Raw genomic sequence first — 19,788 nt, 5'->3', positions numbered from 1 at the left:
CCATTTTTCCCACTTACATCCATTGCAGCATCCCCATGGTCAAGTGATTTACATTTGGATGCTTGACAACTGGGTTCATACTTACGACGGTTGCAGTGTCCCAGGGCCATGTGATCCTCTTTTGCATCCTTCTGACAAGCAAAGTCAATGGGGAAGCCAGATTCACTTAACAACAGTGTTACTAAGTTAACAACTGCAATGCTTCATTTAACAAATGTGGCAAGAAAAGTCGTAAAGTGGGACAAAACTCACTACAAGTGTCTCACTTAGCAACATAAATTCTGGGCTCAACTGTCATCGTAAGTTGAGGACTATCTGTATGTATTTGGCCAGGATGCCAACTTGTCAGCCCTTTAAAGTAGGCCAAGAAATAGCTACAGCAGAGAACTGAGGAATGCCCTTTATGAAGTTAGAATAACAAATTTTAGATTTAGATTTTAGATTTTTAGATTTTATTAGATTTATATACCGCCCTTTCCCGAAGGACTCAGGGCGGTTTACAGGGCATTTTAAAATCATATCAATATAAAATACAAAGTTAAAAGAGAATTAAAAGATTAAATTATCCCTGAAAATAAAACCCCAGTTAAAATTCTCAGCCTGGGTCAGAGAGCTCAAAGAGCCAAGTCTTCAGGTCCCGGCGGAATGAACGGAGGTCAGGGGCAGTCCTGAGCTCCACGGGCAGCTGGTTCCAAAGGGCAGGTGCACCCACAGAGAAGGCCTTCCCCCTGGGTATTGTCCGCCAGCAATCCTTGACCGGTGGTACCCTGAGGAGACCCTCCCTGTGGGAGCGCACTGGACGAAGGGAGCTTGATGCCGGCAGCAGGTGTTCCCTCAAATATCCCGGACCCAAGCCATTTAGGGCTTTATAGGTCATCACCAGCACCTTGAATCTCACCCGGAGGGCAACCGGGAGCCAATGCAGCTCACGGAGTAGAGGTGTTACATGGGAGTATCGGGAAACCCCCATCACAACTCGCGCGGCCGCATTCTGCACCAGTTGTAGTCTCCGAATTTGCCCAAATTTCATCAACAAAATTATTTTGAGTTTCCTTCTTGTGTCCTCCTCCTACTCAAGTCTGATTAATCTTCTTTACAAATCTACTTTTTGTGGCTCATTCTTTCCTTCAAAGTCAGCTGTACCTTCCTTTACACAACTTACACCCATTTAGACTGATTAAGTTTCATAGTCATAACCAGGTATAGGTACAACCAAGTCTCACTGTACTCAGCTGCAATCTATATTCCTTTAATTTCGACAGGAGTTAACCAGCTCCAGGGCAGTCTGGAAAGCAGACACTTCCTTCTAATAACCAGTCTACTTTTTCATTTTTTTCATTGTGGTTATTCATATTGAAGGGTTTTTCTTTTAGGGGAAATGAGCTGGCAGGGTAGCTGGGTGACATCTTTATAATTCTTATAATCTGATTGAAGGGAAGCTATTCATCAGTTCAAATAAAGTTACTAGACAAGATATTGGTTCATAAAAGAAACTCAATTAGAAACTGAAATATGAAAACAAACATTAACTTGGTTAGCTATTATTGTTTTCTTGTGATTGCGATATCTGAATCTTCATTCCCGGTTACAATTCCACATTCTACAGAAAGTTATAAAATCCCTCTTCTTATACGTAAAGATGAAACATGAGATTATTAATTCATAGGCCACTTTTTTTTTTTGCTTCGACATCTAAATTAGCTTAACTGACAGCAGATTGATAATGGTAGACTTGCTAGCTTGGGTGCTGATGCAATTATTTCATTTCCCCAGTGCATTTCAGTGCAGGCAGCAGCTAGAAATAACTTTATGTCTGAAGTTTACTTAATATCAAATACCAATAATTTCTCCAAAGCCTGCCTGTCTCAACCCCTAACCCTCTCTCTCTCTCTCTCTCTCTCTCTCTCTCTCTCTCTCTCTCTCTCTCTCTCTCTCTCTCTCTCTGTGTGTGTGTGTGTGTGTGTGTTTGTGTGTGTGTGTGTACACAGATACATTTTTTTCTGGTTTAAAGAGCTATTCCAGGAGAAAGCTGTACTTTCTCTGTAAATGAAATGTAAGCCACCCAGAGCGATTGAGAACAAATAAATAAAAAATAAATGACATGCTTGGGGCAAGTTTTTAAAAAAAATAGATGGGTGGAAAGACTCCAACATAGGTAACTCTCTCTTCCCTTAACTAGAAGCCCAATTTAATTTAATGCTTCCAAGTCATTAAACCTGGTAACAGTATCTTAATATTGTAAAATTATCCCTCTAAATCCTGGGAGCAAATCTTCAGAATTTCAGCAAGGCTCCAAGATACAGATTAGACTATTGGATGAATACCTGCTATCCTCTCCGGATTCCTATTGCAGGCTTACATTACACATAGGTAACAGATTTGGTCCCAAAGGCTACTTGTGGTTCCAGGTTACTGCCCCCTGCCCCCAGCCGGGCCACATTTCATGCATATGATGCACCACATCAATTCACCTGAGGGGTCCTTGGTACACTCTGCGCTTGCTTGTTTTCTTGCAGATGTTTCATTACCCAAACTAGGTAACATCATCAGTGCTAGTCTAGCAAGATGTTACCTAGTCTGGGTAATGAAACGTCTGCAAGAAAACAAACAAGCGCAGAGAACACCAAGGACCCCTCATTTCAACCCTGAACTAGAAACCTTCTCCTTTATTGATATCTATTCACCTTTTCATCTTTCTTCCCAGGGAGGCCTCCCGACCCAGGGGAGCATCACTGTTTTCCCAAAGCCACTGGAACAATTTTTAGAAGGCGTTTAACTTCATTGCGGTTGATCTAGTGCAGACATGTCAAACACAAGGCCCGGGGGACGGATACGGCCCGCGAAGTGGTTTCATGTGGCCCGCGAAGCCATCCTGGAAACAGTGAGGGAACGGCCCCCACTGCCTTGGCCCTGGCCCAGAGACCCTCCTTCTGCCAGAGACCCTCAGATCTGTCCCACTCCTGCCCAGGCCCCCATAGGCACCCTTGATGCGAACGATGTAGAGCTGGCCATGCCCACCCAATAGGCCATACACACTCTAGCCACGCCCACCCAGTAGGCCACGCCCACCCTGGCCATACCCACCCGGCCCCTTGAGGGCAACCACAATGCTGATGTGGCCCTCAATGAAATTGAGTTTGACACCCCTGATCTAGTGTCAGTATAAATAAGCCCATTTCCCTCATTCCAGCTCCCCTCATAATGGAATTCTAGGCTTGATTAAGATTAGCAATGGCCATCACTGGAGAAGATAAACTTGGAGCTTCTCAAACAACCGGGTTCTTCTTCCAGAGATAAACTTCCTCACAGAATCAAATGTCTGTGCATGTTTCTTTTTAACTTCACAGCTTCATATAGGCTACAGAATAACACCAATACCAATACCATCAACACTACATTTGCTGAAGACACCGCAATGGGATCAAGGACTATTTTCACCCTTACTGCAAATGAAACATTTCAGAGTAGTTCTCCTAAAAAATGTTTTCTTTAAAAACAAAAGGAACGGGCATATTTTTTTGAGGGAGACTTTAGGGAGCAACTGAATCCATACTTCCAATGATGGAATTAAATCCTTTGGGTTTACATAGCTCTCAAGCAGAGGATTAGACTAGAAGACCTCCAAGATCCCTTCCAATCCTATTATTCTATGTACTGTTCTGTCTGATAGGGGAAAACCCTATTGTCCGCAACATTTCATATAAACCCTTTCAGTATCATGTGGTGTGCAGAATACTTGGTGGTTCGATCACATTGCAGTTAGATCTTCACAATGTAGGGCTCTCCAAGTGTGTGGACTACAACCCCCCATCACTCCTAGCCAGCTGGCAAACATTGGAACTGCAATCTAAAGTTTGGTAAGTGTCTTGCTTGGAGTATTTTACTTAATGGCAAGAACGCAAAAACTATCCATCTTCTGGAAAGAGGCTGTCAATCTCCTTTAGGATATGACCACGCCAAGAGTGTTTATTGCTCGGAGGAGGGTAAGAAGCCTAAATCTCTTGATCACACTGAATTCCAAGTGTTTACTGCTTGTTTAAAGAGAGACAAGAGGTTGACCTTTAGAGAAGACAATACGCTATGGCGCCACTGGAGCCCTCCAACTGCTGTGAAAGGCAGTTAAAAATCACTGTTGTTCCGCTCCCTCTCTTTCTTTTCTGTTCCATTTCTTAATTCTTTTCATTCGCTATGCTGCTTTGAGAGCTGAGCAAATCAATAGAACCGGGGGAAGCAGGAGTATGACCTTTTTTTTTTCTGAGCCTTACAAGATCTCTAGGAAACAAGAGACCTGCCAGTGGGTGACTCTGGCTGCAGCATTAAAACTCTCGAGTGGCTACATACAACGAATAAAAGGCAATGATATTGCATAGCACAAAATTGCATAGGCTAATGTATAGGTATAGAGGCACAAATAGGAATAAATGCTATCATTTAAACAGCGTACATAATAGGCTTGAATACGACCAATGGGCCTGTATGCCTGCTCTCTTGCTTTTGGACGTGTTAACCCTGGATGGTCCAATCTGGATCAAGGCTTTCAGACATAGGCACAGGATGTATAAGTTGTCCCCATGTTCAGTAACTCCGCCTTAAGATGCAAACTCTTGAATCTTTTCTTCTCTGGAATATAGATGTGGTTTTATGGAGTATATAAATTGGTTTCATAGAGTATATAAATTGAACTCAAAGACTGACTGCAGACAGATATGGTTTTCAATGGTTTTTCATATCCGCAGCTAAGGAAAAGATTTAGGGTAGATAACAGGACATTTGGAATTGAGCAACGAAAGGCCCAGTTTGAAACTGAAAGATGTACAAATGAATAGCATCAAATTGCCAAAATGTATAAACTCTTACTGAAATTTGGAGGATAAACAAGTGAAAGAGTTTTATGATAAAATGGGCTAAAGGTTTTATCTAATATAACATATTTTTGGAAAATTGGGAAAACGTGGTTGAAAGGTTTGAAATTTACATTACAATTCAAGAGAATTTCTATAAAATGATGTACTATTGATATATGACTCCAGAAAAATTAGCCAGAAGGTATGAAGGTATTTTATGTTGTAAATGCGGGCAACGTAAAGGATAATTTTAGCATGCCTGATGGATCTGTGAAAAAGCCAAAAAATGGTGAAGAGGACACAACTAGCAGAGTTGAAGAAAGGTCAACTATTAGTCCCTGGAAACTATGAACCTATTCCTGAAAAAGGGGAAAAAATAAACTTGTGATTTATGAGTTTGATGATTAGAAAGGATACCTTATGAGAGAAAGAAATTATGCTATCATCATAGAAAGAGAGGGAAAAATATAAAATACATTTATAATTGCTGTCAAAAAATTAAAAAGTTATTTCTTTATCATCTCTTGGCTTTCTTTTCTATATTTTTGCTTATTTACTATTCTTTATTTCCTTTGCTTCTTTTCTTATATTTGTATTGCCTTTTTCTTGTTAAAACGGATTCAATAAAAATTGTATTTTTTAAAAAAAAAGAAATATGCGTGTAGTATAGTACTATATCATTACCTTTTTCTGGGATTATTACTCTTTATTGTTCTTAGTTTGCTTTCCAGTCTAGCTTATATAATAATAATAATATAATAATAATATATATAAAGTTGGAAGGTACCTTGGAGGTCATCTAGTCCAACCCCCTGCTCAGGCAGGAAACCCTATACCATTTCAGACAAATGGCTGTCCAGTCTCTTCTTAAAAACCTCCAGTGTTGGAGCATTCACCACCTCTGGAGGCAGGTTGTTCCACTGGTTAGTTGTTCTAACTGTCAGGAAGTTTCTCCTTAGTTCTAGGTTGCTTCTCTCCTTGACTAGTTTCCATCCGTTGCTTCTTGTCCTGCTTTCAGGTGCTTTGGAGAATAGCTTGACTCCCTCTTCTTTGTGGTAGCCCCTGAGATATTGGAACACTGCTATCATGTCATATCTTTGGAGTTTCTTGGTAGGCCTCACATCCAAATCCCAACCAACTCTCACAACCCTTGACTTTTCAAGATTATGAATTTCCACCTAACTTGGGAACACTGACACATTAATTCTTTTAAAGCTCTTGTGGTATCAATTGAATTGTGTTTTTTTAAATAAATCTTTATATTGATGTCTATGAATATTTTTAAATAATTATTACGGTGAGGAGAATGAAGTTTCCTTTCTCCTGGCCAACAATTCAGATCCAGATCACGGTATCTGCACATACCCCAAAACCAAATGCAAAATGAAAGAGAAGCTGCCTAATAAATATTTTACATGTCAGATGTTGTCCCACCTTTAATAAATGAAGGACAGTTTAAAGATCACTGTTCTCCCTTTCTATGCTCTTTATCTTTGAACTAGACTTAAACCAAGCAGTTATTCAAATATTGGATGACTTCAAATAGAGAACTGCATTCAGGAATTAATATGGGTGACCGTACTTTCTCCTAGTACTCAAATAACAGCTTTACCTACTCTTCTTCATAAAAATAAAAAAAAATACTGCAAATTGAAAAATATTCTGTTCAAGTCAATAAAATGAACTCACCATTTTTCAAAGCAGTAAGCAAGGACAAACCAAACCAAACCACACCCTGCAATATGATCAAGTGTGTTTTTTTTATATCTATAAAATAATAGCAAGAGCGCTTAGACTTATATACTGCTTCACAGTGCTTTACAGCCCTCTCTAACCGACTTACAGAGTCAGCATATTGTCGCCAACAATCTGGGTTTTCATTTTACAGACCTTGGAAAGATAGAAGGCTGAGTCAACCTTTATCCAGTCAGGATCAAACTGCTGGCAATCAGAAGATTTAGCCTGCAATACCACATTCAAACCACTGTGCCACCACAGTCTTTGCCGGATCCAACAACATTTTGAAGATCACAGATAAAGGTTTCTACCTAGCAAGCTTCTTCTCCACAGATGAAGGGGGGAAATGCTGGAGATTGAAGTGAATCTTGCATGTGTTACCAATAGAAAAGAATATTTGTAGTTCAGGGATGAACTGTGGGGTCCTTGGTGATTTTTGAGCTTGGTCCTTGCAAATGTTTCATTACCCAACTAGGTAATATCATCAGTGCAGGACTGATGACATCACCTAGTTGGATAGTCTAGATAGAAATGTCTGCAAGAAAACTGTTCTGGGCCCAGTGCTCTTCAACAGCTTCATCAATGATTTGGATGAGGGGATAGATGGGGAACTCATCAAATTTGCAGATGACACAAAGAGACTGCCACAAAGAAGAGGGAGTCAAGCTATTCTCCAAAGCACCTGAAGGCGAGACAAGAAGCAAAAGATGGAAACTAATCAAGGAGAGAAACAACCCAGAACTAAGGAGAAATTTCCTGACAGTTAGAACAATTAATCAACCAAGCTCAGAGAGCACAAAGGACCCCATCTTTCATGTTTAAAATTCCCCCACTCTTGTGTGATGTCCTTCAATCAATGTCCTAACACAAGTATCCCCTTGAACTTGCTGTTCTTGTCAACAGTACCATAGCATTATACTGCAAGCTCCACCTCTTTTGCATGAGTGTGCAATATGCACATACAAAAATGGGCAGGGTTACATCACACCACTGAGTCCTGAGAAAACCATGCTGCCCACATGTATAAAAGTCCTGTGACATTTAGTCTTCAGACCTGCAGGGGACAGTGGTGCAGTACATTCCACCATCTTGATAAAGGATGAGGATAAGCAGGTCAATAAAGCCTCTTAGCTGTTTCCAACTCAACCTATTTTCACCTGCTTTCTCCCCCCTCCTTGCCATTCTTTTGTTCTAATGAGCTGCCTTTACTTCTATGGCTATAGCATCTGCATTTGTAGATGAACAGTGCTGAGGAACTGCAAAGTGTACCAACATTAATTAAACCTTGCAACAGGATAGCTATTATTAGGCCCATTTCACAAATGAGATAGTGTTTAAGTGATGCCTCAATTGAAAAGACTGGGCTTTCCTTATTTATCAGATTCAAGGCTTCTGGCAGGATGGGTTTTACATTTAATTACTATTTGAGTTTCTTCCTACTGATTGCTGTTAGCTTCCAATGATCACTTTGGCTGTGTTTCTTTTTCTGCTTTAATCAACACACTGAAAATCTCTCTCTCTCTCTCTCCCTATAAGCAAAGTTTCTCCAACATAAAACATTAATAGCACGCTCAGATTCGTGATCTTTGCAAAGCCCCAAAACTGGTACCTGATTTTTTTCCTCAATCATAGTCCTATTTTGCCTGAATCAACAGGGGCCCCTGCCAGGGTGTGTGTGTGTGTGTGTGTGTGTACTAATAAACCTAGGCAGCTGCAATCTTGATAAAAAAAATGGATTTGGTTTTGTGTGAACAGTCACCGGCCTGTCTTTTTTATTACTTTTCCTTTGCACACACCCTTGACAACCAAGCAAAATCTTTTTTCCTTTGTTGCTACTACTTATGACCAGCTGCTTAGACACCTCCAAAGCTACTTACAACCCAGTTCTGAAGTTCTGATGGTCAGCCACCCCCACCCCCCAGTCATGTGACCGCATTTCAGGTGCTCAGCAATTGGCCTGCCTTGGTGGGCATTTATAGCATCCTGCAATTTATGATGTTTTTGCCAAAACCCAGCATTTACTTTGGTAAACGCCACCATTGGAAACGATGGGTTGATTTAACTGTCACAGTGTTTGTTAACTACCACAGATTCCCTTAATGACCATGGTGATTCCCTTAATGACCACTACAAAAAAGGTAATAAATTACTTAATAGGGCTTTGATTAACATAAACAATATGTGTATTGATATTAGTACTGTAGATATTTTAAATATACAATTATAATACTAATAAATACACTCACGTACATATGCACAAATTTATATGATTGGGGAGGAGCTGTTGAAGACATCAAATACAGGTGGTCCTCCAGTTAGGACCACAATTGAATCCAAAATTTATGTTGCCAAGTGAGACATTTGTTAGGTGAATTTTTGCCCCACGTGACGACCTTTCTTGCCACAGTTGTTAAGTAAATCACTGCAGTTGTTAAGTTAGTAGCACGGTTGTTAAGTGAATCTGGCTTCCCCATTGACTTTGCTTGTCAGAAGGTCACAAAATTTGATCACATGACCCTGGGACATTGAAAGGGTCATAAATAATGAATCAATTGCCAAGTGCCTGAACTTTGATCACATGATTGTGGGGATGCTGCAATGGTTGCAAGTGTGAAAAATGGTCATAAGTCACTTTTTTCAGTGCCATTGTAACTTCAAACAGTTACTAAATGAACTGTAGAATCTTCTGCTCGGTGCAGGAATAATTATAATAATAGGAAATGTTTAAAAGCTATTTTGTGATATTTTAAAAAGAATGCCATTTCTTTTAGGGGGAAAGCTTTCCTGTACTATAATAATCATCTCAGCCAATTCTGACTTGGGAAAGTAAACTGTAAATGAGAAGGTCAGAAGAAAACAAAATGTAGACAGTACAAGCAGAGTAACCCTTGAGTATAAATATGTTTTTAATTAAATTGTTTCTTTGTTTATTCCTTGTTCTAGTGCAGGTATAAAGCAATAATCTTATCCATTCCCTGTTTCTACACAGCAGACTTGTAGCCAATATATTTATCTCACATACTATTTCAAGGTTTCTTAAGGGGGTATAGTACAACATTTAAACAATGAGAGGCAGAATGAAATTAAAGTGCTACATTGTAGACAAGCACTTACAGAAAAATTATCTTTATGAAGTGACAGCTACTATTGTCACTGTTCAAGGATTACAATAACTCCATTGTTGGTGAGACTTTATGATAATGGTCAACCACACTGGATCTATGCAGTTGCTAAGACTCTTTTTTGTAACATCTGGAATCATTGAAATTCAGCATATACTGTACACACACTGCTTAACTGCAGGGATGCCCATCAATGTCCATGATAAAAACTAAACAAACAGAAGGGGTAAGCTAAAGAAGCTCCAATAAGTTTAACATATTTATTTGGAACAGGCATATCAAACTCGCGATGTCACGTGACATGCGACGTATCGCAACTCTTTCCCCATTGCCGGCAATGGGGTGGGCACGGTTTTGGGATGACGCGTCCGGCCAGCAGGCCAGCAGTTTGACATGCCTGATTTAGAACATGAAAAAGTTTGTTGACACTTCCTTAGCATACCCATTTCCTTAGCATATCAATCCAAAAAATATCACAATGGAAGAGAGTCAGTTGGGTTTAGTGGTTAAGTTGCCTGGCTAGAAACCATGAGACTCACACATTCTATAGATTTTCTAGACATTCTATATCACCTTTTCACCTATCTATCTATCTATCTATCTATCTATCTATCTATCTATCTATCATCTAACTATCAAGCAAAAATTACAAATTCAAACAAACAAAATGAAAAAAACTAAATATGACAGGAGCAAAAGGCATGTTAGTGCACTTATGCAACCCCCCCAAGGAACCTCTTAAATATGGGATGAGGTCCACAGAGGTTGGAGTTAAAATTGTGAAACTTAATAGCTAAGACAACTTAATCAACTTATTCCAGGCATTACCAGTAACATATAAATATCCTGTGCAAGGAACCATTTTATACCTCCTTGGTCCTTTCAGATACCAACCGTGCTACCACATGTAGTATTGTGCAACAGTACTCAAAATACTTAGCTTTAAAATATTATATATAATCAGGGCTTTTTTTCCCATAGAACGCTCAGAACGGCGTTCCAGCACTTTTTTTTTTTTGCAAAAAAAAAAAAGCTCCCTCTATTGGCTTTTGAAAGCCCATTGCAGGGTTAGGCAATCTTGGCTCTTTTATGACTCGTGGACTTCAACTCCCAGAAATCCTGAGCCAGCCACGCTGAGGGGAAAGAGAGGTTTCCAAGCTGAGCCATGCTGGCTCAGGCTAATTCAAAAAAGCCAACAGGAAAGAACCTCACATTTTTCATCTGCTTCTGTCTTTTGGAAGGTAAAATTAGATAACAAAATAATCTATTTCCTATGTTAACATCTCTGCAATGAAATCAATAAAGGTAACAGGAAAGAAATGAGAAACATTTTTCTCAATGTAATATGTCTAATTTAGCTGATGCTAGAAAAAAATAGTATCTTTTGTACATACTCTTGAAAACTGTTTTGAATCTATAACCATCTATTACAACTAAGCCACTTTAAATTAAACAATTCTTAAGAATGAAATATTCTTAATTTAGACTTTAGTTTTACTGTTTGGACTGTTGTGTGTTTTGAAAAATAGGTTATTTAGAATCTAGTTATGTTGCACTTCAGTCTTTAAATAATTAACCTAGTATATACATAACAATATATGATGTTTTCCATGGTGAGCTTAACGTCAATAACAACATTTATTAAAAAGGCTGGCTGGTGATATTATCTGTATATTAAAATTTTGTTTAGTCACAATCTTTCACTTTTCACACTCTGGACAAGCAGTGGTCATGTATCCTAGCAAAAGATGGTACATATGTGCATAAGCGTAGTCAGTAGCATATGCCTTTTTAAAAATATCAAACATGCAAAGAAACAAAAATAAGTCCCAAATATCTGTATTATATCCAGAAATGCCAACTTTGCAAACAATATTTCTCATCCATAACTATGGCACCCTAAGGATACCTGCATACATGCAAATGCTTCTCTGGGACCAGTAACGCAGCAGGGATTGCTTTTTCCTTCCAGTAACAGATTGCTGGGAAATACAAACATGGCCTTGAGCATTCCAATGTTTGTTACAAATTTTTCTGGATGTTTTTGGAAATGAAATGGGCTGTCTCAACTGCAACTTGCAAATCATTCTGTTTTACGGCAAAACAATCCAGGACAAGCTGATCAGCAGAGCTTAGAGAAGACTCATTAACACAATTTTTGGGAAGGAAAGAAACAGAAGGACAGTTTAACATCTTCCAGTTGATGTTATGTTATGTAACATCTTCTGGGAGTTGAAGTCCATGAATCATAAAAGAGCCAAGGTTGCCTATGCCTGGCCTATTGGCTTTCGAAAGCCAATAGTAATTGCTGCTGAGCACACCAAAAGACCCAGCCAGCAAACGTTGCACAGGCAAGCTGTCTGCAGTGAAGGCAGGAACTTTGCACCCCTCCCTGCTGCCCAACTACACCATGTCAATTAGGTAAGTAAGATATTATTTCCAAATAGGTTGGCAATAAACAATTTAGGCTGCATTTACATCAGGGCTTTTCAACCATTTCAGAAATTGTACCACTTTTAGGACATGACAATATTCAAGCACCACCAGTGCTTAACAAGGTGTCAAAAACTTGATGACTAAAAAAAAGGGGGGGCGGTATTTTGAGTTTCATTGGTTAGATTCATTTATTGTTATAGAAATGGCTAGTTTATAATATTATGGAAAAGTAAAAAGTTGAGGTTCAATGTTAATGCTTCCTTCTACTCCTGCAACAGAGGAAGTCAGAAGTCAGTGCCTTTTCTTTTTCCCTTCTCCCTCACTTTTCCCTTTTTCTCTCATCCTTCACTCGCAAAAGCCCCCCACTCACTCACACTTTGCTCACAAAAGCCTCCAGTCGCTCTCACTCACTCCTCCATCTCTTTCAAAGGCACCTCGTTCAGTCTTTCCCCCACTCACTCCGTCTCTTTCAAAGGCCTCTTGCTTGCTCGCTCACTTACTGCCCCGTCACTTCCAAACGCCATTTGTTCATTCACTCACTCACTTACTGCCCCGTCGCTTCTAAACGCCATTTGCTCATTCACACACTCACTTACTGCCCCGTCGCTTCCAAACGCTTCCAAACGCCACTTGCTCGCTCACTCACTTACTGCATTTGGAAGCGATGGGGCAGTAAGTGAACGAGTGCCAGTGCTGGAAGCCATCAGCTGTTTGGCGCCGGAAACCACTGCCACAAGGAACACAGCTCTGGGTTGGGGTTCGCAGCAGCTCCGGGTGAGGGCTCAGCAAGGGCCGTGGCGTGGCAACTGCGGGGAGGAGAATCCCCACAGCGGCTGTGGGGAGGGGAATCCCCGCGGCATGTGGCTCCGAGCCGCAGGGGCAGGGGTGGAAAGGACGGGCGGCGATGCCATAGCAAGACACAGGCATCACTCCCAGTGACAGCACCTCTGAGTTCCAGCAACTTTTTTTTTTTAGAAAAAAAGCACTGTATATAATATATACACCCCATCACCCTCATGCTCATCTTTGACTGTAAGAAAGATTGATTTGATTTGAACTGAATGTTGGAGGTGAATCCTGGCTGAGGACTCAATTGACTCTCTAACATGAAACCACCTTGTAGCATCTAATATTGGCAACGTGTTTTAAAAAAAATTTAGCAAAGCGAATGTTGTGAGATTAAACAACTCTGCTTTGAAGGTGATGCGCTTCTGCTGACTTAGTTAGGGCAGCTATGTATGCCTTTGGTTCTTGTGCCTTTTTAAATAACTCTCCCAAGAAAATATAACCAGCTTCAGATTGATGCTGAGTTATAAACTGTTTCCCAGGCCATATTGGCACCCATCACCTTGCTTGGCACAGTGTGACCTGAAGCCTTGACTGACACAGCAGCTTCACTTCTGTTGTGCTGGAGTATGGACAATATGCCTAGAAATTGTTGTGCTTCCAAAGTAACATAAGAACTAGCCTTTTCTCTATAATCCTCACAAACAGAGAATAGCTAAATACAGGCAGTTCTCAACTTATGGCCATAATTGGGACCAGAATTTCCATTGCTGAACAAAGTGGTTATTAAGTGAATTGCACCTGATTTTACGATCTTTTCTGCCATAGTTATTAAGCTAATCACTGCAGTTGTTAAGTGAATTACATGGTTGTTAAGTGAATCCCCCATTGACTACGCTTGTCCAAAGCTGGCTGGAAACATCTCAAGTGATCCTGGGATGCTGCAACCATCATAACTGAATTCCAAGCACTCACTTTTGATCATTTTACTGTGGAGATGCTACGACAGGGGTTAAGTGCAAGGATCAGTTTATATGTCACTTTTTTCAGTGCTGTTGTAACTTGGAATGATCACTAAGAGAATGACTGTAAGCTAAGGATTAGCTATATTCGACTTTTCATCTCAAAAAACTGTATCCAATCTAGCAGACAGATTTCCAATATATCTCAAGCAAAGTAAGCCTAAGGAGTATTCAGACATGTTTTAGTTTACCAGAAAAAAACATCCTACCTAGCAGTTTCACAGCCTACCCATCTCTATGCCCTCTATTGTTAGTTTCTCCTAAAGGTATTAATTATTTTAAATAACTACATTTAAAATGTAAACATTTAAATAATTATATTTAAAAACTGCAAGGAACGCATATCTCTGTATATACATTTCAGTACAAGTTCAACAGTCCTTCAGATTTATCTTCACCCTTCAGAAGGGAGTTATTGCCACTCTCTGAACTCCTTGAGTCTTTAGCCATTTATTGTCCAAATGAAACTGGAGCTGAATATTTTTGTCAAATTGTGGGAGGTATTTTTGGATTTAATTGATTATTTTAAAGCCAGTTCATCTACCATAAACTGGCAAATAAACTGGGTGGTGGGGCAGGGAGAAGGCCTGAGCATCCTGGGTACGGTGGGGTGGGAACAAGTAGTCAGGGAGTGGGCTGAGACCGCCAGGGCCCTGGCAACTTTGTGTACCCTGGTGGGCTGGGTGGGTGGCTGAGTTGGGGTTAGAGATAAGCAGGTGGGTGGGAGTTGCAGCACCGTCGTGGCTGTAAGGGCAGGCACATTGCCAAGTGCCCAAATTTTGATCACATGACTAAGTTACTCATGACTTCAGGCAGGGGTCATAACTCTCTTTCTTCAGCATCATAATTTCACATGGGCACCGACCAAACAGATGTAAATCAAGAATTACTTGTAGCACCTGGATAGCAGGCAGGGCAAGAGGCTCAGGAAAAACAGAATAACAGAATTGGAAGGAACCTTGAAGGTCTTCTAGTGCAACCTCCTCAAGCAGGAAACCCTATATGGTTGTCCAATCTCTTCTTAAAAATCTCCAGTGTTGGAGCATTCACAACTTCTGGAGGCAAGTCGTTCCACTGATTAATTGTTCTGACCGTCAGGAAATTTCCCTTTAGTTCTAGGTTTGGCTCTCTCCTTGATCAGTTTCCATCCAATGCTTCTTGTCCTGTCTTCAGGTGCTTTGGAGAATAAGTTGACCCCCTCACCTCTTCTTTCTGGCAGCCCCTCAAATATTGGAACACTGCTATCATGTCATCCCAGTTTTCTTCTCCTTAAACGAGACCTACCCAATTCCTGCAACTGTTCTTCATATATTTTAGCCTCTAGTTCTCTAATCATGTTTGTTGCTGTTTTCTGCACTCTTTCTAGAGTCTCAACATTTTTTTTATATCGTGGTGACCAAAATTGAATGAAATATTCCAAGTGTGGTCTGTACTTTCATGCTTGGAAGATTTTATCAATGTAGCTTTACAATAAAGTAGAGTTAGCTCATATGGTTTATCCTAGAAGGCCAAGATCAAGAGAATGCAGACAATAGTTTGCAAAACATTATTAGCTTGAATCATCTGCATTATTTTGCAATGTCAGGAAGACAGCAGTATGATCTGTCCATTAAATGGTTGTTAGCAAGAGAATCAAGACTTTTCTAACTACAAACATGGAGATAAATTGGGAGCTAAATTGAAAGTGTTTGCTTGCCAAGATTACTATAACCTAATGTCTTTTCCTTTTCAAAACATCTGATTAAAGAACCAGGATATGTATCTGTGGCACAAGCTTGTCAAGGGCTAATCCAGGCTACGCCAACTACTACTGGACTTCAGGACAGATGAGTCCAAATCTACAATCATGTATACAGACAATAAAAATGCACTCTGATTTCCAATTCAGAGCTGTTCCACATACAATGTATCAAGCACCATCGCATGTGAGATGGGTTTGTTGAGCACAAGGTTTTTTTCCCCAGAAGAGAAAGAAGAAGAATACTCCCCAAGACACTGTCAAGAGATCAGTGTAAACTCTTTTGTGAAGTAAGGGGGATTATGAACTGGTACAACAGCCATTGAGGAGGGAATGTTGGAATTCAGCTTAGTTTGCAGCTGTTTTCTATATCTACTGACCTTGAGTGGCAGCAGAGGGACTTATATTTTATCTCTTCCTTAAAAGATGTAATCTGCAGGTCCCTGTGGAACATGTTCCTATTGGTTAGATTGATATTCTGAAAACATTTTTAAAAAATATATTTTATTGATTTTTTAATATAAACATCTTGATATTTGGTAAACAGCGTGTTGTCCGGGTTTATATTTACAAAGTAATCACTAACGGTTAATTTCTATATTCCAAAATCCACATTATAACTTTGCTTGATTTTCTCTTCTTCCAATAATATTCTCTTTGCAACCTAAATCAATACAATTCTTATTAATTTGATAGGTAACAATTAAATATATAGACTTTTCTAACATTTCTACCAATAATAATCTCATCAATATCATGCTTCTTTTCTACCTGGTCATCTTGGTTGCCTCGTCACAAATCCTGTTTACAATTCTGATTTAAATTTATTTTCCCTACAATGTTCAAAACATTTCTACTGGTTAAAATTTTCCCAGAATTAATTACCTTAAATTATTTATTTATTTATTTATTTATTTATTTATTTATTTATTTATTTATTTATTTATATTTATATACCGCCCTATTCCCGTAGGACTCAGGGCGGTTTACAGGGAAAATTAAAAGTTAAAATACATCACATACAATTAAAAACGATTAAAACTAAGATTAAATTAATCCCTGAACTTAACTAAAACCCCATTAATTAAATAATTAAAACCCCTCAGTCTGGGCCAGACAGCTCAAAAAACCAAGTTTTCAAGTCCCTACGAAATGAGCGAAGGTCGGGGGCGGTCCTAAGCTCCGTGGGAAGCTGGTTCCAAAGGGCCGGCGCGCCCACAGAGAACGCCCTTCCCCTGGGAATAACCCGCCGGCATTCCTTAAACGGCAGTACCCTAAGAAGGCCCTCCCTGAGGGAGTGCACAGGACGATGGGAAGTTGATGCCAGCAGCAGGTGTTCCCTTAGATAATCTGGACCCAAGCCATTTAGAGCTTTATAGGTCATTACCAGCACCTTGAATCTCATATTTAAATCTATTTTCATATCTTAAAAGATAAGTAAGAAAAAGACACAAAAGACATAGAAAAAGAAAAGACGTCAGAGACAAAAAGAAAAAAAGAGAAAAAAAGAAAATAATACACTACTTAAAATACGTACCCCTCTTGAATTAGTATACACTTATTTCCAAATTCTGTTTTTTACCCATAATTAAACCTATGTTTAATCTTTTAATGTTCCATTTAATAAATCCAATCATCTAATCTTTTAACTCTATTCAAAACATTTTTTCCCATTTTTAGTTATCCATTGGTATTTTCTTAAAATCAATTACATTTAAATATCTAAAACATTTCCTTTATGCTAATCATCCTACACATTTTTATAATTCTCATATTGAAAAGCAAAAGAAAAAAAGAAAAAAAGATACTGTCTTACTTACAGTTCATCCCTCTTAAACTAAAATATTTCAATTTCTTCAGTCATATTCAAACAAGTGTTTAATTTTTAAATATTCCCTCTGATACACCCCCTGATCTAATTCCGCAATTCTCATTTTAGCCCTCTTCTCTTCTTTTGCCAAGCATCTCTCTCAATCAATATATTCCATTGCATCAAAGAGTCTTTCCATAATCTTTTAAATGTTGTTGTGGAAAGAGTAGACAAATCAAACATCATGTCTTTGTAAAAAGATTTTGCCCCTTCATATTCACTGAAGATTTCTCTCATCATCCCTTGTCTCCCCATTTCTTGTGGTACTCCCAACGGCTCAGCAATCCATTTTGTCAAATCTTTTTCCTTATCCTCAAATTTACTTTGTGATCTTAGTTATCTTTTCAATGTTCAATGATTCTTGTAAGTCCTTCTCCACTTGAGTCTCCACTAGCTTATGTTCAGTTGCCTGCTTTACACGATCTCTCATTTTTTTTTCTGATCATTTAATTGTTGTGACGTTAAATTGAGAATACATTCATTTAAATTTTCAAATTCATTTTTAATTTCCTCATGGTTTGAAGTTAATATCATTTGCATTTATTATAACAGAACAAACATTTCCTCCCGGTAAGTATTTATTTTTTCTTGGTATGTTCTTTCTGCAGATCTCTGATGCTCCATAATGACCAAAGGTCCTTTCTCTGCCAATCACTTTAAAGTCGCAATTTAAAAAATATTTATATTCCAGGAAGGTCAGTTTTTTTCTAAGTTTTGTAATTCTCACTTTGTAGACAGTCCAGCTGCTCTTTGTTTAATCAACACCCTGAAGGTCACAACAACAGGCTTCTCTTTCTGGGCTGTATATTTAGGGCAGTATTTTCATCCACCACTAGATGTCAGCACCAGTCTATCTTTCAATCCCCCCCCCCCCCGGTAAACTTAATTTGCCACTTCCGTTTAGAGGAGGGTGGAACAAAGACACATACACCCTCACTTTTGGAGGATTTTTCCTTCTGGATTTTTTTTCTTTTTTTCTCAGGAAATCAGTCAGGTAGAAGAGAGAAAATCAATATTCTTACCCAATTACGCTTAGTTTAGTACTTTTTGGCTTCGGCTGCATCTACCTTGGGCTAGACTCATGAATGATGCTAGCCTTTCTTCTGTTGGTTTTTGGAGAGCTTTCCCCAGATGTCTGGATCGACCACCATCTCCCCAGGATTGGCGGGGCTTCCTTCCTTCCTTGCCACCTCCCCTGGGTGGCTTTGGGCCCATTTAGGGTCCCCAAACAGAGAGAAATCAGCCGTAGGGATCAGATTGTTTCGATCCCTCGGCTGGTGCGCTAGCTGTGCAGAACCGGAAGCCTGATATTCTGAAAACTTTTATCACTTCCTTCCTCTCGTTTCAGTTGCGTCTCTTCTGACTCTATGTAGTTCAACCCTTTAGCTGAATCATTATTTCTCCCTAATGGAGGAGAGCAGACTGCATATTAGCTGTAGCTAGATTTCAGTAACTTAAATTTTCCAATCACCATACAATTTCCTAAGTAAAGTTATAACTTTTTTTTCACACAAATATCAGCCTCAAGAACTAACTTTAGTGTTTCTCCCTACAAAGAATCTTTCCATTAAATTAAGGTATATGCTATCTGGCATTCCATTTTGATGTAGCTTTACAGTGGCTTAAATAAATTATACACACACACACTCACACACAAACACACACAATGTTCAAGTTACTAAGCTTAAATTGGGGACAATGGGTTAGCTCTTTGAAAGAGAAATGAATGTTGAAAATAATTACTTACACAAGTGAGGGCAAGAACAGACAACCTTAATTAAAAAGCTCCTTTAGGCTTCTACAGTTCAAAAGCTTCATAGAATTGCATTCATCACCCCCCCCCCCAAAATAAGATTTGCAAAGTATAAGTGGACATCCATGGATTCTTGCCCTAAATATAGAATAAATTATCCCAGAATTTACAGTATAATTTTTTTTAGAAAAACACTGTAAGCTATCATACTAAAAGGGAAATGCAGAGTTGCCTGTTTTGTACATCCAATATATGCACACATAATCTTTCCTTTGTTAAATCTCAAAACATATGCAGTAAACAGTTTCAAGAAAGATCTGTTAGGGCAAATATTAGAATATTGTAAAAAAAACCCACAAAGAATCTATCTTTGCCATTTAGATGCATATTTTAAGCAAATATCTTGAATTTATTCTACATCATAAGGTGTATTGTTTCATAGTGCATAGTATATAAAAAGTTATAGGCTTTGCCTTGGAA

At 39.1% G+C, this 19,788-nt stretch overlaps 1 protein-coding gene across 1 annotated transcript in view; it reads right to left on the bottom strand.

Annotated features, from left to right (window-relative positions):
• Positions 1-19,788, bottom strand: part of TAFA4 (TAFA chemokine like family member 4) — a gene marked incomplete at its 5' end in the record, with an annotated part of 131,719 nt that overhangs the window by 25,251 nt on the left and 86,680 nt on the right. The window lies entirely within an intron of this gene.

Source organism: Vipera berus, assembly GCF_964194415.1.
Source record: "Vipera berus genome assembly, chromosome: 2".
Classification (NCBI taxonomy): Eukaryota; Metazoa; Chordata; class Lepidosauria; order Squamata; family Viperidae; genus Vipera; species Vipera berus.
Note: the sequence above shows the minus strand (reverse complement) of the source record. Positions and strands in the feature narration are given on the sequence as shown.